A 5,552-nucleotide genomic window follows, 5' to 3' on the forward strand; every position below is an offset into this window, starting at 1 on the left:
ATAAAGGAAAACATTTAATTGGGTGGCTTACAGTTCATCATGATGCAATATGGCAGCATGCAGGCAGACATGGTGCTGGAGAATGAGTTGAGAGTTAATACATCTTGATCTGCAGGCAACAGGAAGTAAAATGTCTCATTGGGTTTAGCTTGAGCATGGAGGACCTCAAAGCCCACCCCCATAGTGACACACTTCCTCCAACAAGGCCACACCTACTCCAACAAAGCCACATCTCCTAATAGTGCCTCTCCCTGTGAGCTTATGGGGGGCAATTACATTCTAACTACTGTACCCCAAGTGCCAGAGTCCTAAACTTAGAACCCCAAAGACGTACTCAGTGGCCTCTAGGCCTGGTTTCTCCAGCTCCTATCTTAATCTCCTTTACCAAGAACAAGTGATTGCAAGGAGGAAGTCTGGTAGGCTACGCATATCCATGGGCTCTATGTCTGTAACTACAACTAACTTTACATTAAAAACAGGAAAATATTTTTATTGAATATGAACATATTTTCATTATTTTTAAATGATAAAATATAGTAATAATTTGTACAGTATTTATACTAGCTATAGTAAGTCATTTAGAAATACGTTTTCATATTTTGCAAATACTGTATTTTTGTTACTGTAAACACTTTAATTTTTATTGAAAAAATGTCATAAATATATTCTGATCACAGTATCCTCTCTTCCAGCTCCTCCAATATATTGTATTTTTTTGTATACTGAATGTTAGTGACAGTGTTGCATATATTAAGTCTCTTGATATAAATTTTTTCCTGTAGCATGAATTCATTTTGTGTTTCCTTGTGATATTTTGACGAGTCTATTAATGTTGCAAACATTTTCATCATATTTTTGGTGGTCTGTGAACAGTGATTATTTTGAGGTACTAGAGATTGAGCCCACAGTCTCTTAGACACATCCTAACACTGAATCACATATCAGCTCTGTGGTCAGTGATTACTGATGTTACTTTCATTACTGTTGGGGAATGTACTGACCTACACATGTGTGCAGTGTCTGTTTCCACTGTCTACTGATCAACCATTCCCACATCTCTCTCCCCATGGGTTTCCTTATTTCCTAGGACAAGACAATACTGACACTGAGTAAAATTATTACAGTTGTTTCCAAGAGTTCAAGTGAAATAAATGTCACTTGCCTTGCTTTATTGGTTTATTGGTTTTAATTATGTGTCTATGTGTGTGTGCAGGTGGCTATGGAAGCTAACAGGTTCCCACAGATGCTGTAGACATGAGTTCCCCTGAACTGGAATTATAGGCAGCTATGAGCCTCCCAGTGTGGGTCCTGGGTGCTGAACTAGGGTCCTCTGTAAGAGCAGCACACTCTCCTCACTGATGAGCCATCTCTCCAGTCCTGTCCACCTCACATTAAATCAAAAGCTGCAAATGATTGATTCATGATGAAGCTGCATCAAAAATCAAGACCGTCTGAAGGCTGAGCCTCCTGTCACAAACAGTGGTTCTGTGACTATAAAATAGAAGTTCTAGAAAATGAAAATTGCTCATCTGGTGTAGCTAGAGTTTTCCTGCCTTGCCCACAGTCAGGACAAATCTTTCTCCCCTGCCAGTCCCACAGCCACTCAGACCCAACCAAGTAAACACAGAGGCTTATATTGCTTACAAACTGTATGGCTGTGGCAGGCTTCTTGTTAACTGTTCTTATATCTTAGATTAACCCATTTCTATAAATCTATACCTTGTCACATAGCTCATGGCTTACTGGCATCTTCACATGTGGCTTGTCATGGTGGCGGCTGGCAGTGTCTCTGACTCAGCCTTCTACTTCCCAGAATTCTTTTTCTCTTTGTCCTGCCTATACTTCCTCCTGCCTGACCACTGACCAATCAGTGTTTTATTTACTAACCAGAGCAACACATTTGACATGTAGAACATCCCACAGCAATCTGGTGATCACATGAACAATACAAAAGCAAAATGGACTTGGTTCTGATCTAGGCAATGTCTCATTGCATGGATAAAAAATCAAGCCACCACACAGTTTCCTTAAGCCTGTTAGCTGTATCAAGTCCTGGTGCAGAAGCTGCAGTGGGGCTATCCTGGAGGTCTGGGTAAGGCATCTGCAAAAGTGCCTGCACTAGACAAAAAGCCAGATGGCCAAATGCAATCACCTTGGATTCAGCTATGATGTCTAAGACCTTCATGACTAAAGGGGATTCAATGCTTGCTTTCAGAGCTTCTTAGAACAGGTAGACTCACTTGGAGCTGATGACTGAATGGCAATCAGCACACATGTAGCATTCTGAAAAATCTTAGAGCCTTTAAGAATTATATGAGCTGGCTTTTTGGAGCCCACTTCCTATGGTGGGACACCTTGCACAGCCTTGATGCAGGGGAAGAGGCTTACACCTGCCTCTACTGAATGGACCTGGCTCTGCGGACTCCATGGGAGACCTTGTCTTGTTGGAGGAGGGAATAGGGGGTTGGGTTGGGTGGAGAAGGTGGGAGGGGAGGGGGAAGGGAGGAGAGGGGGATCTGTGATTGGTATGTAAAATGAATAAAAAAATTCCTTAAAATAAAAAGAATTATATGAACTCAGCTGGGTGGTGGTGCTGGTGGTGGCACACACCTTTAATCCCAACACTGGGGAGGCAGAGGCAAATGGATCTCTGTGAGTTCGACGCCAGCCTGGGCTACAGAACAAGTTCCAGGACAGCCAGGGCTCACAGAGAAACCCTGTCTCAAATCCCCAAATCCTCCCAAAAAAATTACATGGTCTCTTCTTGATTTCTGCTTTGTAAAGAGAACAATAAAACCTGGGTGGTACATTGTTTGCTAACCATCTTATTTACTGAATGTTCTTTTTAAAAAGATTTCTTTTTATCTACTTCCATTTCCCCTTTCAGATTTTTTCATATGTTGGTAACACGTCCTTCCCAGCTTCAGATTTAAAAGGTATTTTATTTTAAATTGTGTGTGTGTGTGTGTGTGTGTGTGTGTGTGTGTGTGTGTGCGTAAATATGCACACAAGTATGTCGGTGCCTGCAGAGGCCAGAGGTGTCAGATTTCCTGGGGTTGGAGTTACAGGCATTTGTGAGCGGCTTCATGTGGGTGCTGAGAACCAAACGGGTCCGCTGCAGGAGCAGCACGCACTCTTAACTGCTCAACCATATACACCCCCACTTTTGATAGCCTGCTCAGTCTGGTTAGGGCTGCCCGTATGTGCAGTGGGGCGGGGGGGGGGGCATTCACTGAAACGTGAAGAACCTGCCAGTAGCTACATCCTCAATAAAGAATGGTTCCCTCTTCTCCAGCAACTACCCATTGCCAGAAACACCTCTGCATTGGATGGGGCTTGCAGATAATCTACCCTATCTATCTCACAGTTTTGGCTAGCATGATATTGTGTAGGTCTCATGCTGTTCACCGCAGCTGCTGTGAAATCATGACTGTGCTAGCTGTGCTGTGTCCAGCAGAAGGCAGACTTTCAAAGCATCCCTTGCCCCATACTCTGGCTCTGACATTCCTTTTGCCTCTTCTTCTGTGATGGCCCCTAAATTTGGCTGTTGGGAGGTTGATACAGATGTCCCATTTAGGGCTGAGCACCGAGTCTCTCATTCTCAGAACTTTGACCAGTTCTACATCTCTCCATAGATGGCTGCTCAAGGCAAAAAGTAGTTTATCTGACTGAGGTTGAGAGCACCCCAGGTTTATGCAGATAATCAGAAACATTTAGAGGAACATTTATCAAAATAACAATAGCAGGCTCTACCCTAGGACCTACTGGTATTTTTTGTTATAAATATGCTTCAATTTCTCTAAACTGATTACATTTAATTTTACCCCCAACCTCTCAGCCATGGGCTTTTGACTATAATTTTAATTACAATACAAGGCATAAAATTCCTTCCTTTGGAACAGGTCTCATCCAATCAGAGAGCAGTTGGCTACCCCATAATAGTCCTGCCACTACCGATTCAGTGAGCACGTCTTGCTTAGAGGGTCAGTATTCCAGCATGCAGGATCTATCAGTGGATAAGACAACTGATGTCTTTCTTCTTGGAAGCTTGTACAACACCTTCCAGAACAATGAACTAGCCAACAGGGCAGAAACATCCTGTCACGTTGAGACTGATCTCTGTGTGTCCCAAAGCCAGAGTACATGGTGTCTTCAACAACAGGGTCTTAGTATGTAGTTATGGTAGGTAACAAAGGACAGTGGTAATAGCCTGTGTTGTTGGAGACCTTGGAGACCTCCCTGGCGATTAACTCATAGGGAGGCATCCCATGCCTTGCACTGGAATTTCCATTTAATAACCCATGTCCTCTGGTAGTGATATTGTCCTCCCTGAAGGGTAATTCTATTTGAACTTTTAAAAATTGTATTTTGATATTAGATTACTAACTAGTTGGTTCCATAGGCTTTTCATACAGCTTCATCTACATCATACATCTAGACTCACCCACTAGCCCCTCTTCCTTTTGTAGATGCATTTCCCTCTCCAAGATTTGAAAAGTGGGAGCCCTGGGCTCAAGGGCTGCTTATAGCAGACTGTGTATTAGCCTGACGCCTTCTCTTTCTAATTCCATATCCACCAATCCCAGATATCTAATGGTAATTTTTAATTGGGTAATTAGTATGGTGTTGGAAGAAAGTAGTTGATTTATTTTAAATGCAGACCCATGTTCTACTCATGGGAAATTCTCAAACAGTATCATGGGAGGTCATGTGCTGGAGGGCGGGGGTGTCTGCATTTTAATAAAGAAGCCAGTTGATTCCAGCAAACGAGATTCCTGTTACACTACGTCAAGAGATGTTCCCTCCAGTTCCAATCCCGCATCAAGCTCCACTTCAGCCAAGGAAGTCCGCTTCCCTTCCACTTTTACCATTTAGCAATATAACTGTAGTTCAAGCTACTGCTCTTCCATAATTACACCACTGTCAACATTCCAAGGAGCTGCTTTGGACTTTAAATATTTAACGTTTCAACTCCCTGCCCCCCCCTTTATCTTGAAATTTCTCTAACACTATAAACATATTTGTTTGATGTGGTCCTTTGCAGAGACACAAATTAAAGTATTCAGATTTTTTTCCAGTGCATCACCAAAGGTTCATTTCCATCTCTCGGGCAGAGATGCTGTCTACACAAGGATGCTGCCTCATTTAAATCAAAGCCCTGGGAAGCCCACAGTTCCCGTGAGCCTCAGATCCCAAAGTGCTCCGTTCATCTTTCCCTGAGGCTCTGCTTCTCAGCAGCACGGCCACCTGTTGCCAGAAATTGTTCCGGAAGTGTTGCAAATCTACTCCCAAGCCCTGCATGGTCGATTTCTACCTTCCTTGGAATGGTGGCGGTTTTCTCCTGGCTGCTTTCCCATGGCCGTTCTTCAAATCTGTTTCCACGAAGACCTGACTAAATTTAGGTCTGACCTTCCACCCCTGCTTTTATTCCTCAGGGGCTTCCTGCTGCCAGTGAGATGAAGTTGAGACGCTTCAAGATGGTGACCAAGCTCTCTCAAGTGTAGCTCTGGTTCAGTCTATCCATCTCGTGCCTTCTTTCTTCTCCTTTCCGC

General features: G+C 43.3%; 1 long non-coding RNA gene across 1 annotated transcript in view; it reads left to right on the plus strand.

Annotated features, from left to right (window-relative positions):
- The first annotated feature begins 238 nt into the window (after positions 1–238).
- Positions 239–5,552, plus strand: part of LOC143269322 (uncharacterized) — a 6,762-nt gene continuing 1,448 nt past the window's right edge. Inside the window, exons 1-2 of the long non-coding RNA XR_013045711.1 lie at positions 239–416; positions 2,888–2,936. This is a non-coding gene — a long non-coding RNA (uncharacterized LOC143269322). The remainder of the gene's footprint in view (positions 417–2,887; positions 2,937–5,552) is intronic.

The sequence above is a fragment of the Peromyscus maniculatus genome, chromosome 18 (assembly GCF_049852395.1).
Source record: "Peromyscus maniculatus bairdii isolate BWxNUB_F1_BW_parent chromosome 18, HU_Pman_BW_mat_3.1, whole genome shotgun sequence".
NCBI lineage: Eukaryota > Metazoa > Chordata > Mammalia > Rodentia > Cricetidae > Peromyscus > Peromyscus maniculatus.